Here is a 17,438-nt window from a genome sequence, read left to right as displayed (position 1 = left end):
TCATTTTCAAAAAATCATATTTAAAAGTGCACTGTTTGAAACTGTTTGCTTATGAACACATGGCTTCCTTGAAAAAGTAATAAACCTTATGTCTTATTGTTATTGGGCAACTACTTACTCTGTGCACAGCTACAATGAAACCTCTATGTTCAGATTTTTTCTTACGTTTTAAGAATATTCCTCAGTATGAGATTGTATACAAAATCTGTAGAATTATTTTAGAAGCAGATTCTTATTATATTAGGATTTCTACATGATTCACAAGTAGTCCACAAAAACACAGCTATGTCAAAGAATGTGATAGCATAACAGAAGCAAAAGGTATGTCAGTTTTCCATTTTCATATTCTTACACATGTAAGTCCATTGATCCTGAGATGCTTGATACAAACCTTGTTAGGATGTTAAGCTCTTTGAACCCTTAACAGCTCTTTAAACCCTTTCACTCAGTGAGGTGAAGCAAGTTAGTGGATCATAGAGCAACGGTGGAGGGAAGGAAGACCCTTCCCTGACATCTAAACCATAGGAGTATTTTTTCATTCTCGCTGCGTACCTCACAGCAATTTCTTGCCGCATATTAAGATTTCAAAGATACAAACGGTACTTCAGTAATTGCTTTCTTGAATCTGCCTTTAATAATTACACTTAGAAAAGCTGTACGGAAAATTAGAAAGGCAGAGACTAATGGAAAACTAGATTTTTTCACTGAATTAGAGAGCAGGACGATCCATATATTGACAATACATCAAGTTGAAAGAGATCAGGAAAAGTGTTTCAGACTGTCCGGGAGAGGTAGGCAAACTGGGCCTGATACGGCGTGGCATGTGCCGCCGGGGTTGCCGGGGGAGACGGGAGAGAGATTCACTGCAGATGAGGCCGAGGAGCCATCAGTGTGTATCTCACATCGCCCGCGCGCCAGCTCTGAGGGCCATCCGCCGCCTGCCAAGATCTCAGAGTCCCCACCACGGGAATATTGTTACCCGGCTATAGATTTAACCTTTTGTTTGACACTGCATTTCTTTCTGAAGTTTCGAATGAATAGAAAATGTAGGTTTTTTTTCCCCCAACGTACTGGTAATGAAACCAAGATGAAATGAAAACAGCCTTGTTAGCAGTTTTACTTCTTTGATTGTTGTCAGAAGGTTGGCAGTACAGTATCCTTGATTGCCTGGGCTCAGGGTCAACTTGCGGGTTTTACTTATGGTCACGAAGATAGTGCATAGCGAAAAGATGCAATAATGCCTCATAAGTCTACTTAGCCCATTCACAAAGTTTTGGCTATTTTGCACTCCTAAATGGTGGAAAGAACTGAAAGGAAGACTATCCAAAGACCCTCCAAATATACTGTATATAGGAAGCACTCTGGGTGGTTTGTTAGGGTCTTGTGTCTTATATCCTGAGCTGTCCTTGCTGTCAGAACTTGTGGGGCACATTAAGCCTACTGGGTCTTGGATTTTAACTGGTATTTAGACTTTATATGTGTGGTAATCAATCATTATGTATTCATTCTCATTGTGTTCTGATTTCATATTACTTTGCTATCTTTGGTTGAGTTACAATTTATTTTGCTTTATTATGGAATTATAATGCAATATGAAGTAATCTGAGACCATTTCATTAAAATGTTAAACAAAATAAAAATAAAATGCATATGTAAATTATGTCAATTGGTAACAGCACTTCAGAATGGTAAACGTGCACAACTCAAAAGATACTGTGAGGTACTACGGAAAACCTTAGATGTCACACAACCTGTCATTTTCTTCCCACAGAGTATTTTTGTTTGGGAGTCATCTATCATTTTCAGGTCTAGCTTTTTCACAGGGAAGACACAATGCAGAGAGAATATTTACACCAACAGTATGCATTTTAACAACATTTTCACATCACTGAGGCTCAGAAGAAACATGGAAATGATTACCATTTTCACTTGATAATGTTCCTTTCAAATTTTACATTAATATGTTTTTAGATTTTTTTATTGAGAAAAGGGGAGTATTGAATCTTTTTAGTCTAGGATATTTTCTTTGTTATTTACACCACAAACGGTAAGCCAGCGCATACTTTTGCGGGTCAACATCTTTGTTGAAACTCCTGTTCATCTGTTGACGCAAAGGTACAAATTACCTGATTATGATGTATCATGTATTAGAGAAAGTCTCTTTGTTCAGGAGAAAAATCAATACCAAAGCTCCTGGAGCAGCTCTTTTTCCCTTTTAAATGTCCAGATAGGATGAGTCTGGAATTGCTGATTCCACATTTAGAATGACAGTGATTCATACCATGGTGCTGTCCGGTTAGGCTGCTAACTTATACCTGAGGGCCCGGCGCTGACATTTCATCTGCAACTTTGGGAAAGGTTAAGGGCTGGGGGGCGGCATGCTGGAGGGAACCAGGAAACCTTTACTGTTGGATTATTTTTAGACAGGGAGTGTGAGAATGGCTTCAGGAAAAGTGTGGTAAGGCACAGCCTATGCTGTGGAGTTGGGTCTGGTCTGTCCGCCACGGCAAACAATCTGAGACCTCAGTGTTGTCATTTGATATTGATTATCCTGATGGCCATTATCCCTGCACAATGACTCACATCAAGCGCTGCAGTGAGACATCTGTAAGCACACAAAGTACTGCAGGGTTGCGGTGAATGGACAGTAAGGTAAACTCGGTTCATATTACCGGCTGTGACGGTGAGAACTAGCAGGAGAGGAGTTGAGATAGGAACATACGTGACAGAGCGCTACAAGAGTGTTCCTACAGACTGGAACCAAGCGTCTGGGTACCACGGACTCAAAGGCACAGAGAAATCGATTTCATCTCCTCCAAAAAGTAGGTCTCGCCTGTAATGCATATAAAGTTGACGGCTGACTTGAAGACTAGAAGACAGGCTCGTGTTTTTATAGGAACTGGCCCCAAGAGTGTTCGAACAGCAGATAACTTCAGCGTACAGCAGGCTTGAGGGGGAACAGAGCAGTTTTTTCAGGTGAGGCTGCAGCACTTCACCTGGGACACACAGCAGAGAAGGTAAGGGAGAAGAATACAGGTGTGAAAGAAGAGAGTGTGCATGCGGCAGAGAGTGCAGATGAGACAACAGTCTGATCAGAAAAGGGTGCTGTCGCACTGCAGAATTTACACACTCCAGGCCACCTTTCATTCATTACTGATGTGAAAATGGAAAAGGGCTCAGTTTGAGAGAAATAAAACACTGATAACTGATATATCAAATATTTAGGCTTTCTTTCTTCTGACTCCGCATACATCAAACATATAGCATTATGACATAGGGGGTATCAGCATGAGAACTCTGGACATGAAAAAGACAGTGAATGTTAGAATTTGCAATACATCCATAGACTCACACTAGGGGCGTAGCAAGTTACCAAAAAGATCAATAAAAAATCAATCAAATCAATTTTCAAAAATACCAAAAAAAAAAAACCTTTTTTTTCTGAAATACATTTATACCTTCCCTCCCCAGGGTTCTGATCAAATCAGCTTTACAGTCTGCAGTTTGCTCAGTGGTGTACATTAACCCACTGCCTCTGATTTTTGGGTTTCGATGATATTAACAACAATTTAGAACAAAGAACAAAGGCTGAAACAATAGCTTTATTATTATATTAGTACCATTTATTTATTTTGGGATGGTGTAATAATTAGTTTAAGGCAGTTCATTCATTATTATGACCAAGAGTATTGTTAGCAATAGTATTATTATCATTATTATTAGTAGTAGGAGCAGCAGTAGTTGTGCTTGTTTTAATAGTAGCATATAATGATGATGATATTGATAAGATAATGAAGATGAACAGAGGAATATGGGTATAATTACAGTGAATCTGAAATTTCTGAATAATTTTGTTGGATGAAAGCAGGTTGATGCAAGATCCAAAGTTACAGTAGATAGACAAGAAGTGTGGAGAGAAACCGAAGCCTTTTTCCGTCAGGCAGACAGCTTAGGCTAAGGCTAAGGCTAAGGCAGACAGACACAGAGGCAGTCTGGCCTATACCAAGAAGTACCAAAAGCATTTAACATTTGTTTTATGTTTCACAGACAAAAGGAAGCAGCTGAGTTTGGCAATGAACCTCATCTGAAACACTGTTTGATTTTTATAATATTCTAAAAGATCATCAGGATGTCTGTCTCTGCAGACGGAAAGCTAGGTCATCAGATTATCATGTGTAAATAATGAAATGACATAACTGACAATAACAAACCATGCAGAATCGGATCTAGGGAATATGCCAATACCATTATTGGCTTTGTATTGGCAGAGCTGAACACACACAGGTTAACGACCATGCATAGTTCAGGAGGGCGTTGCATTGCTGCCTACAAATACTCATGCAGATTAAGCATGTTAACCATTGTCTCTGAATCACCTTTGTGAAATGCAAACTTCCCCATGGTTCAGCATTAGAGGCATTCTGTGTTGCTTTTTGAAATCCTAAATATGTGCTGTATACCGCATCCCTTCCCTGCTTCCCCCTCCTCAGTCTACTCTCGACCTCTGACCCTGCGACCCCAGTGGCTCTCACGTGTCACGTCAGTGGGTTGTAATTAGGGTGGCCCACAAGGACCCTCGGGTGACCTCGGACCTTGCGTGTGGATGGCCCAGAGAGGCTGTCATGGATTTAGGGTGCAAAAAATCACCTTCTGTCATCCTCAGCATTTACTTTAATTGGCAGCCGGGAAGCCAGCAGAATAACACTGGTTAACTGGATTGTAAGTCGTAACGTGGCTTTTTTTTAGGTAAGTTTCATACCAGAGGATGTTCTATTTTGGAGCAAGTCTTGCCATGTAGGCTGGAGATATTCTGATAAGAGCGCCTCCAGGATTATCCAATTAACTAGCGCAATCACTGACATCATGTACCATTTATCTGCACATTGTAGTTCAGTGTGGTACAATATAATGTCAGATTTTTGAGGACACCTACTGCAAGAACAAAAATGAGGAAGAGTCACCTTTTCCATTAAACGTATCTTATCTGAGATTGTTCATTAATTTAAAGTTTGCAGTGTAATAGATCATTAAACAAAGAGCAAACTGACTACTTTTGATAAATGTGTTATCCGAGAGTATTCAACGACCATAATAAGGTCACATCAGGATAAGTTACCAGAAATTCCTATTGAATGATACTATCTATTGACAAACATTTCCTCAGAATTTCGCTGTACCTATGGATGTGCATTCTTCTAATTCTGTATGTCTAAGGGGAAAATTTGTTTGAAATCTGTAGTCTGTAAGGAACAGACATTTCTTTAATTTGAGGGTTCCTATTTGCCTGTACATATATATGTGTTCATATATTAAAACCAAAATACTGCTGACGTGTTTGTCTTTTTTTAGAAAATCTACTTCCTTTCTTTTCAATTTAATTATATTTGCCCAGGAGACAAAAGTTGATGTAATGGAGGCTGATGCCACACAGCAACTTAAAAAAGAAAAAAAGAAATCCCTGAGCATCTGCAGCTGCTCCTGTTATTTGTCCATTTTCCCAGCATGCTCGGCGGCAACAGCACACTACAACCTCCATTATGTGGAAGTATGACATCACCATCTATCTCTCAGGTAAGACCTCAGCATCCAGCTGCTGTGGCGGAGCTTTGCTGGATGCTCTGTCAGTCAGGTGTCCGCTCTGACACAGCTCTCAGTGTGAGAGGACTCTACACCGGTCAGGGCTTGTTCTCACTGGTTCAGTCAATGGCGTGTGTCTTTAATCTGGCCCTATACATCTGATGTGCCACCATTACATGAAAAATTGCAGCTGTTTATCCTAAAATAAAAGGAAATAAGAATGGACAAGTCATTAAAACATTGGTGAGCAGCATGGTATAAAGATAGCTGGGTCAACCCCAGTCTTTGAGAGCTGGTCCAGTTTCTGGTTCTGAGTCGTTCGTTTCTGGCTCTTGGATGGCGAGTCTGTTGTGGCCCCCTCCCCCAGTGGCCAGCGGTGAGGCTGTAGCCGGAGGCTGTGCGGAGTGAGAGGGGTTGTTCATCACGGGCTGAAGGGGCACCCTCCGAGTATTTATCTTGTAAGCAGCTTAGCCCTACTGGAAACTGGGCTTGTCTCCAGTTTGTCTTCATTCAGCCCCAGTCATCCATTACTGACTGTCACTGGCCCCACTACCTGCCCTGATGGACACTCCGGCTCACCTCAGTTGAGAAAAATAACGAAAATTAACTTGGCGACTGTGAAAGGTGCCACCTCCTAAAATATGACCTCAAAGGTTGATCTGTTTTGTTTCAGTAATTTAAGCCAAACATTAATGGTTACTTAAACTGTGTGAAACAGTTCAGCAGTGCAGCTGGAATCCTGGAACATCACGGACTGGAAGAGACAACCAGCAGTTCAGTTGGCTCTAACTGTACAAAGGTGTGCCCAGCATGACTCCCTTGGTATTAAGCATAAATGACCATTTTGGATTGGGACTGGTACTTTGGTAGACCATAATTACACATGCAGACATGTTCTGATGTGTCATTTCATGAAAATGTAGCTTTGCATTGGCCACACATGAAGCAACAGAGGATTCAAGAGAGGAGCTTCAAGTGAATGGTACAACAATCTGTGTGGACAAAAGCAGAGATTGCACTGGCCTGCACGTTCACTCTTTCTCTCTATTGTGCTACAGTAATGGAAGGGTCCTCATAGTTTTTACTGTGAGATCATCACACAAAAAGACCACATATAAAACCACAAACATTTTTGCCAGGGTCAGTGATTAGAGTGAGTCTTTGGGCATTTGACTATTTGCACTAACCGTTTACTTGCGATACAAAGCAATTATCTGAAGATAGATTCTCTGCCTCCATATGTGATAGGCTTTATTTTAACGTCTGTTTTTGAAAGTCTTGCAAAACCACAATTTTTAATGAAACTTTACTTATCCTTTATTTATTTATTTGCTTGCTGTGTGACAGACAACCATACCCAGGGCAGCTCACAGATCATTTTCAGACACAAGCGCAAAGCACAAGGCTTCAGCGGTGTCTGGTTCATATACATAAGTTGATTTGTTAACTTTTGAAATCAGTATTAGGTTTTTCTAGCTGTCAGCGTCGGAGATATGTATTGATCCAGCGCTTGGTGAGTGGCTGACCCTACAGCCCGGTCCAGCAGTGGCGGGAAAGCTGACATAAATGTGACAAACACATTGTGACGAGAGTGGGCTGATGGCTATCACTGTCACTCAGGGCCCTGAGACAGGCTCTGTCACAGGCCTGCCCCTCCACACACATTACGGCACTGATAAATTGGCTCATATGGGTAATGGATGGGATCCGGAGGTCCGCACTCAGGTGTAAGGCAGGGCTCGCTCCTCTGATTTCCTCATAGGCTCTTTTCCCCTGTTTTTTTTCGAATGAGTGCAAATGCACTCACTATTGAAGGTGCTTGTTAGGTGAAGCCAGTGATTTATATCCAGTTAGTTAGATTTATATCCAAGTTCTTGAAGGTATGGCTTCTGGGCCCAAAGATTGGGAGCACTTATCTGGGGGCCTGGACAACTTTGAGAAACTTGACTATTGTAATGCACTTGTTAGAAGGGCAGTATCCACCTACAAGTGAGCAAACAGCTGGCAATGATAAAATATAACCTTTAAACTAAACTGGAGGGTAGTTAAGGAATCTGTGCACAGTTTAATGAAGATGTTTAGGTAGAAGGATTAGGTACAGATAATATTTAGTATATGTTTTTGTACTCAGGAGACTCCCGAACACAGGAGAAAGATTGTTTAATCTTTAAAACTTATCTTGATATTGCTATACAACATTCACACTGAATTTGGTCAAAAGGGCAAAAATGCTACCACTAGTGCAGGCTTATACAGTGTAAATGCTATGAGTGTGGATTAGACTATGGGCAACAGTAAATGCAACAGAAATAGGAATGTTTTCAGCAAGTAGCTATTTTATGTTATTTTACTATGTGAGAAGTCATATTTGAGCAGGCTAATCTCCCAGATGAGTGTTTCACACTTGACCATTAAGACATCGCCTTGCTGCTCAGGTGCACAGTCATTTAGAAAACACAAGTCAGTGTGGTAAATCGTGTGGTAAATCATGTGTTATGATTGACAACCACCAACAAAAAACACCTAAACACCAAAACAGACTGTTTGGTTAACGCTATATCTAGCTGGCTAGCTAGCTTTCTGAGGGATATTTCATATTTAACCATTACAACATTATGTTCATGCACTGTTTATACCCTATTTATCTAGCTTGATAAATTAGCTCTTTGACAGGTAAAACATAATTTCTGAAACATAATTTGTTTCAGATCCTACACTATTTCAATAACTTGTAATATCACCTTCTCTGTTCTGCCATTGAGATGAATAGCACAAGAATATGACTGTGTGCGGATTGAAAACCAAACAATCTAGAAATGTCAAACCATGAAGCATTTACTGATGGCGGTTCAGATTCCTATTGCCCTACATATCAAGCAAACTAAAAATTGATGTATAATTAAAATAATTCAAAACTGATACCACAATACAAACATACGGATATACTTTAATTTTAAAGTAAATAAACTTTTAATTCAGTGATTAGTGGTCATACTAGACTGACTACCACTCCATTGCATATAGAAGCCCCTCCATCACTGCACATACAGTAAGCTACTAGAGATATTAGTATAAATGCCAGTAAGATAATAATAAGCCAATGAATATTCAACTCCCACTATTAAGCTTAACCAAAGGCAATGTATAAAAAAAACCTAAATTCCATACTAGAATCCATTTGGATAATAGATTTGAATCATCTTTTTGTCTTACACTCCTTGTTGAAAGAATTGCAAAAATATTTAAATTGTATAACCGTATTATGTATGGAATATTATGTAATCATATTAACAATTTGACCTTGCACAACTTTCCCAATTTGTGTTCAGTGAATCTTGGTGACTTGTAAGCTTTTTATTGGCACTGAGAGAACAGTATTTTTGTATTTATACTTTTGTGAACATGGCATGCAGTCTTTTCATAATTTTAAGTACAATATACCATTGTGCTGCTACAGTGTAACGTAGAGGACTATAATACGGTTGAAAAATGAATTGAAATATGAATCTAATAATAAAATAATATAAGTGAACCGAGCAGGGCATTTAACATCGCAGTGTGGCCACTTAGCACTGGGAAAAGAACAGGTTAAATACCCTTCTAAATATAAAAGCAGATGCAGCTTAATACTGCTGTAATACTTTAATGCCTCTACTGCAGTAAAATTTCACTTTATCCCACTTATGAAAAACATCCAAACAGGATTTTATTATTTGATATTGACAAAGGCCTTCATCCTGCATTCTGTATGACAAAGCAGTGCAGTGCAGTATTCAGCTCATTAATATATGGTCCTACTGAATCTCTGAATTACACCTCTTGAATCACAAAGACAGTATCTTGTCGCTATATGAAAGCATATTGCACATATATGCGACTGACAAAAATCTCATCTGCAGATATGTAGTGGATGTTTAAATGTTTTTTTTTACCCTTCAGAATCACATGTTAATGTGTAATTATTGCTTTTATTTGGATCTTTTTGGGCTTTGCAGAATGGAAGGCAGTGGTTGGTTAGATTACACGCTGAACGCAGTGCAGCACACAGTTTTTCTTCTTCATTAAGCCCCGTGAAAAGAGTGTTAAATAATATTAATGACCGGGATAGTCATTACTTACTGCCGTTTGCACTGGCTCAAGTGATTTTATCGATCGATGGGGATGCAGCGCAGTGCAGAAGATTATTCTGGCCTGATATTATCACAGGCTTAAATAAGTTGATTAGCACACATAGTATCTTTAAATAGATCTAGATGATGATGTTGATTGGGGGAAGCAGAGCACCATCCATCTTTTTGATCTGCTAATAACTGAAATCCATCACTGTTTCTATCGGGCCGCTCGCCGCCTCTCCCGAGCCCACAGGTTTTAGGGAGCCAGCCCAGGAATGTAGGACAACACGGACTGCGCTGTTATTTGTCAATGGGCTGTGGAAAGGGGGATGCCACGGCCCTCCATCGATGCCAGAGCGGCGGAAAAGTGAACTTCAATTTCACGAGCAACTCGTAATGCATGCCTCCATGCCTCTTTAAACTCGAGTGCCCCGGCGGCAGTCCTTGAATTCTGCCTGTATAGGTTTTCAAAGAAACTGGCACTCAGGATTCACCCTTGGTTTTAACGTACTGAGTCCAGATAGAGTGCCATATGTATGAGTTTGTTGTTCAATGCTAATTCTGCACAGGTTAAAAAAAGTGAAGGAGCATGCAAGAATGCAAAATCAGCTTCCCACAAAGATTTCCCTTCACCCTTCCTCCTCTCTCTTAAAGGAAGCTGATCTGTTCTCTGCAACATCACACTTGGTTTGCCCAAACAGTGTTGCCCAAATTCATCTCTCACGTCCCATTATGGTTCAGCATAAAAGGGCTTTGCAGTAATGCCAGATTAACGGATTGTTTCTTACCAAATTTAAGGGGTGAAACTCAAATCAATTGTAGTGTTTTGGCTCACAGGAAACACTGGAACAAAAAAGGAAATTCCCATTGGCAGCAGCTTCACTTGTTGGGAGATCAATGTGTAGCATCTTTCACAGAATTGTAATGGCATACATATAATACATGACATAAAAGTGGTTTGGTGTTGGCATTATTGGAATAATGTAATGTCTAAAAGGTGATTATCTCAGTTCTCCCAATGTAATACTCATGACCTACCATCTGGGACTCTGACATCCATTTTTCAACAATTATTCAAAATCTTTCTCAGGAAGCCTTACATTCTGCAATGTGATCATACACTTAAAAAATGTAGATGTTTGGGGTGTTAGATTAAATGTTTCTGCCATTTGTGGTATTAGATGTGATCCATATGGCTACGCAGTAAACATTTCATTGGTTAATGAGAAATGTTGCAGTTTTTGTTTTAATTTAGGATCAGTTCTATCCTCTTTGGGCCAAGTGGTTCAGACCTTTCACTTTTTAGCATCAACTTTAGCTTCATACTAAGATCACCCCCTTGCTTTTTCTCTATGGCTCAGAGTTGTTCTTTGGGCGACCCACTTTCCTTTTCCCCTTTGGCTTCCATGTCAAAGCTGTGAGACATAAGCTGGTGCTCATCACTCAAAACTTCATGCAAGACCTATCCAGGTCCATCCTCTCAGTCACACTTCATCACTGGCTGTCCGGACATCTGCCCTTTTCCATTTCTTCATCTGGGCCATCATCTGTTCATGACCATTTTAGGGCATTTGAAAATGACTGCATATTTAATGTCTCGTTGTCACTGTCATTTGTTTTTCAGCAGTGTCCATATTCTTGTGGGCCTCCACCTTGCTTGCTTGTTTGCAATGGCACCCATATACAGCACATGTGCTCCTTTTTTTCAGCACATGCACTTCTCTGTTTGTGTTGCTGTTGCTTTTATTGTACATCTTTGGCAACAGCAGGTTTCGTTTTCTGTTCAGTTTAAGTCCTGTTTTTGAAGCCTCTGATTTCAGTATCTTGGATAGTGTTGCATAATGGTCAAAATTTCCATAGACTTTGGGATTCATGTACTATGCCAAATGCTTTCCCAAAATCTAAGTAATGTAAGGTTTCTTACCAATCGAAAGTCTGCTGTATGCTTTATGTCCCTTTTGAAACCACTTTGTGCCTTTTATCTTATATTCCAATCCATGTTTAATTCTGTCAGTTAAGAGTCTTCTGACAGTCTCTGTATGAGGTGTAAATGTACTGTTAGTAATTTCCAAGCTCCATAATCAGACAGGTTGCTTTTGGTACTTCAACAATAATGCCCTGTCACCATGCCTTTGGCACAACTTCTTTGTCCCAAATTGTCTTCCCGCCATTGTTCAGTGGTGGTTGAGTCAGCTTTCAGTATCTCTGTTATTATCTCATCCTTGCCTGCAGATTTATTACACTTTATCTTGTGTATTGCTGCTCTAATCTTTGATTTTGTAATGTAATTTGACACAATTTCTTCATCAATGGGGTCACATGTCAGTTCCAATAAAAGGATCTTCTTGTGTTTGTCTGTGTAGGGTTTCTAAAAAAGTTTCTTTCCATTGGCTCACTCTGTACTTTCCTCTTTCATTAGGTTTCCATGTTTGTCTTTCTTTGTGTCCATGGTTTTATCTCTTTCAATGCTGAGCTTCTTTGTAATTGAACGTTCCTTCGTTCACCCATTTAATGGTCTCTGCTGTGGTAGCTAGCCCTTCTGTCCATACTCTGACTTTTTCCCTCATCTTTGGTATTTGCCTTTAAGATTTTGATTCTATTCCGTTCAATCCATCTGGATTTTAAGTTTTTTTTTTGTGTGTGTCTTTCATCAGCTAGTATCCATGGTTCTTTGATGAGGCATGGTTTCTGGTTTCCTTGTCTGTAACCTAGTTTTTCTTTGGCTTTTGCCTTGTATGGCTCTTCAGAGTTTTGCCATACGCTTTCCAAGTTATGTTCATCATTGCATTGCAACACATTAAGTCTGTTGCTTAGCTTCATATAAAACTTTATTTTGACAGCTGTTTGATGTGGTTCGATTACATCATATTTCCTTCTGAGAAAAATGCTATTTAGTTTTGTTTTAATATTTTAATTTCCGTATAGGTTAATGTTTTTTATATAAATCAAACTAGCTGGCAGAACTTGCAGCAAGCAGGTTTATTCCTGATTGTTCCATCTGTAGGTGAATATGTTTATTTATGAATCTATGGAAACACGGTGCCTGTTATTTCAAGGTTGTCCTTGTTTCTGTTCCCTCTTGTATGTCTCTCCATTACAACATAGCATTCAGATTTCCAATCAATAATAACATAATATCACTTCTATTTTATGATTTTTTATTTTACCATAAAATCTTTGGCGTCCCTGTTTGCTTCATTGGTGTGTGCAAAGACCTGCATGAATGTTAGTGTCAAATTTTAAAGAGAAGAATCTGGATACATAATTCTGTTCATTATAATATACAGTATAATCCCATGTAATAAACTAGAAATTTGACATTTCCTCTTCCTATTTTTCCTCTCTATCTCTTCAGCTAGCTGATCTGTCATACTGACTGCATATTGCAAGCCCACATTCCAATGACCTATCCATGTTTTTCGGGCAGATGACTGATGTCATTGGCCTCTGAACATAGTTGGTCTTTTTTCTAGCCAATGAGGAATTAGAACACTTGGATCATTGTAAATCTTGCTTTGATGTTTGGACACCCACATAATAATGTAAATGCCTAGCTAGTGCAGATAAACACATTCTTTTATCACAAGAGGAGCAAGAGGAGAAAACATTGTAAAAGTTTTATTCAATGCCATCAAAGTTAAATACATAAAACTAGCCATTTCAACCCAGTACCACCTGTATCTGAGATTGGTGTAATTATTTCCAGTAGATCATGTACATGTTTTGTTACTGTCCAAAAACGCCAACTCCAAAGGGATATGGGATGGGGAAAGATTGTTGATAGTCGATTGTTGATTGATGTTTGTTTGATTTGTTTGATCATTGCTTACATTTTGTATACATTTGAATATATAATTTGTTTTATAACCAATATTAAAATATGTGGACATAGTGAAATATTTCAGTGTTTTAAACCTGACTTTCAAAACATTTTAACTTTCTCCAACAGTAGGTGTGGTTTTCTAGAGGACCAAAGGTCTACGTCTAGTATGCCAAAATATTTGAATCATGTATCGTTATGTTCATGAGTGTGGATTTTTGTGAATACAGTTACAGGGTGTTTAACAGCAAATTATGTCTCCACACTTCAAGGTTAACAAGCTAAGAATTTAAAATATTTTACTGCTGTTGAAAATAAGCAACAACACATTCAAAACGTATGTGATGTATATTATTACTATAAAGTCAACTATTTAATTCAGCAGTATTCATGTTAACAACGTAAGGTATTATTTAACTGGTGTTCAAAATTTCTGTTATGAGGCTATAGACGGGATGAAAGAAAAAAAATGTCATCTGGCATTTTGATTTGATCCATGTTTACACTTAATGGAACCATGTTCTGTGTCAGAGCCATGTTTAAAGTACACGATTTTTCACGATAAAATACAAAAGGTCATGACCACTTAGTTTCTTGTTAGAATTTGTATAGATATCGATGACTCCTCAACCGGAAGACGCTTGGTCTTACCCTTGAATCGTTTCAGATTCTGGGTGGTGAGCCAACCGTGAACGGTGCGCCCCTGCCTAATTTGATTAAACACTTTGTTAGCAGCAGAGATTAATGCATTTTTTTTTCTCCAGCTATTTTTTTCTAATAGCATGGTGCATTTGAAATCTTGGACCTTGTTAATTATGCAATTGTTTTTTGGTCGGTTCCTGCAATGGGTCCAGAGGCGGTGTTATTAGCAGGGTAACCTTGTTGTCACACGGAAAATCTCTCCAGAGTAGACCCTCTCAGTCGAGTCTGTTCATTCCGCGGCCAAGTCTAATTACTGCGCCCCGACTGCTACAGGTATGGGGCGTCACGCTAGTTACTGGGGTCGGTTCTGCAGAGAACCAATAGGAAAAGATTAATTGTTTGGTTTGGTTTGTCTCCCGGGGGACGCGGGTCACTTAATAAAGAAAAATAATTCCTTCTTCTACTTGATTTGGCTTATTTTCAGAAATGATTCGGGTGTACCGACCGGCGCGGAAGGAAGCTTTACTCTTTAGTTTGTAAAGAATTTACGCCATACCGGCAAACCAGCAAAATACACACAAAAACAAATGTTGGTGAAAAAAAAAAGCAAATTGATGAGGCTGTTGTATAGTCGTGTTCCTCTAAATCCTCATTAGAGAGATAAAATTAAACAAGGCTCCAAATTGTTCTTAATTTGTACAGCAAGCGTAATGGCAGAGGGTGCTGAATAGAAGCGCAATTAGCGAGGCCTTGCTAATTACACGTCCCCGCATCTGCTGAGTGAACACATCACATCCTGAAATGCAATAATGGCATGCAGTCAGGTCGCTGAAACTGAAGGTCAATGAAACACACAATTAAATGCAAATGGCACTGTAACGTGTCAGATAAGCGTTCTTTTGCATATGTGAACAGATTGGGGTGCTGATGGAGTAGCAGTGGATCTACATTTCTCTCTGCTTTTTCAATATTGGTGGGAATGTTGCATGACGTCATAATAACATTGTAGAGTTAATAATATCTCATTTTAATATACAGTAACATGAATATTTATGATTTTCTGTATAATACTATATTGTGTACCATGTTTTGTATGTCTGTGCAATGTGATTACTCTTTAATTATTGGAGAAATGTACAAGGTAACAATTTAGTAAGCTTCAGACATGTACAATGTGATAAGCAGTAACAAGAAAAATTTTAATATTTTCACCACAGACCTCCAAACAATCAAACCATTATTAAAACCAATATGACACTCATTCAGTGGAAATGGACTCATTTTAAATTGTGAGAAGCAAACAAAAGGGTAAATGCAGGTTTTAATTTAATATCTAGAGAGGAAAATTGAAAAGTGTTGATAACAACATGAACACAATTAAGGCTACCCAGTATGCACCCACGTATGTACCTGAAGAGATACAAACATGATACCCTATTATTGAATAAAGTAATGATATCAACTCATTAAGTGTGAGCATTTAGCCATCTTTGCTTGATCATTTTAAGCAGCATTTATTCTGTCTCTGGTTAATATTCCTGGATAATTTTTAGTTTTCTCCAGATGATCAGAGAAGATTGATGCTTGACTGTGAGGTCTATGACAGTGTAATGTGTTGTGGCAGGCTAGTTGGGTTTATTAGCAGAAAGTTGTTATTTTTCTTGAGCCGAATGGGGACCTAAGTGCAGATAGGCAGTGATAAATGCAGTCTTACACTGTTGATCCAATTCATTTGTCAACAGCATGAAAAAGGTTAATCAGTATTCTCCAGCCAGGTTATGGTAGGCTTTCTTTTCTCCCCACAGTAATTGTGCCTCTCTGTGCCTTCATCAACTTGCCCCTCACCGACCTGGACAGGGTAGCGAGGCCTTACTACAGTGGAGCCACAATGAATTATCTGCGATTGTGTAGAGATTATATTTCTCACCCTCACTGCAAAAAAAAAAACACAAAAAAATCACAAAAAATGTCAGCTCTCTTTCACAATTTACACACGGGGTATTTCATACATGGAGCGGAGTGACTGTGAGAAAAAAAAAAAATCAATTGCAATTCATATTTCATAAGGCCGTAATTGCTTGAGAAAGTGTGCGGTTGTAATTTGTTTTGCAGGGCTGCACAGCAGTTGCTTGATGACAGTACCTTACATGAGAAAACAAGGTCTTATTTCTTCCCAGTACCCCGGCCCCCCCTTTTTCCCTGCCGTCCAGCTCCTCTCATCTTGCGCGCCCATGGCTGGTGGAAATGAGGGGTTTGTTGTCAAGGCAATTGCGTGTTTTTTTTTTTTTTTTTCCTGACAACGTTCTATCATCTGTGAAGTTATCGATTTGCCAGTGTTTTAACCATCAAACTGGATCTATTTGAGTGACTCTGGTTTTTAAACAATTTCTCGGACAGGCGAGGCGTCACAACAATTGGCTGCTTTTAAAGACAGTATTTCAATTTGTAAGACAGTGCTTCAAACCGTGCTGCCCCCCTTTGAAGTGGTTTCAGGCTTCTTAGGGCCCCGGCGGTGGACAGAGTTGTCATAGAGGGAGAGAAAAAAGAGGCCCGGCTTTATGGATTGCTGTTAGGTCAACAAAACTTTGGCAGCATTGATTAACTTGACAGTGAATACACCAGTACATTTATCACTAATGGCTGTGCTGTAGAAAATCTAATAAGAGGCGAACAATCCCCTCTGGAGCTGTAACAGGTTCAGTGTGGCCAGCCGAGCGTGCGCTGGAAATGTCTGTGTCTCCCCCGACGCCCGCGCTGTGGGTCAGACAGCTGCGATCACAGCGATGATGCCCCCAAACGCACGCATCATCTCGTCACGCCGCTCACCCCTTCCTCCCCCCCCTTACGCAAACCGCGATGCGGCCCTGGAGGGAGCGCAGTGCAGCTCGGTCACCACGAAGCCAGTGCCACCATCCCGTGCAGTCAGGGGAAACAAGATAAACAGTCCCCCCCGCTCGCTGTTCTGGGTACAGTTTGAGAGACAGGTTCAAATGATTTCCTCATGCAACGGCGAGATGACGACATTGACTTACTGCAGTGCGTTACGCCCCTGATATGAATACAGCGCAGTACAGTAATGTAGGCTGGGTGCATATAGTTTACAGTACAGTGCTAATCATGCTCTGTTTAATGACTGAATCCCTTTTACCCACATACCTGTATGTGTTAGACTGACAAAAGGTTTTAAATTTTCCGCAGCGCGGTTAAACATCATTTGCATCTCCGGCTATAAAACACTCCGACCATGTGTCAGAGTTTAGCGGCAGGGTGATCGATTAGCCGTCACC

Source organism: Megalops cyprinoides, chromosome 4 (assembly GCF_013368585.1).
Source record: "Megalops cyprinoides isolate fMegCyp1 chromosome 4, fMegCyp1.pri, whole genome shotgun sequence".
NCBI classification, from domain to species: domain Eukaryota; kingdom Metazoa; phylum Chordata; class Actinopteri; order Elopiformes; family Megalopidae; genus Megalops; species Megalops cyprinoides.
Note: the sequence above shows the minus strand (reverse complement) of the source record.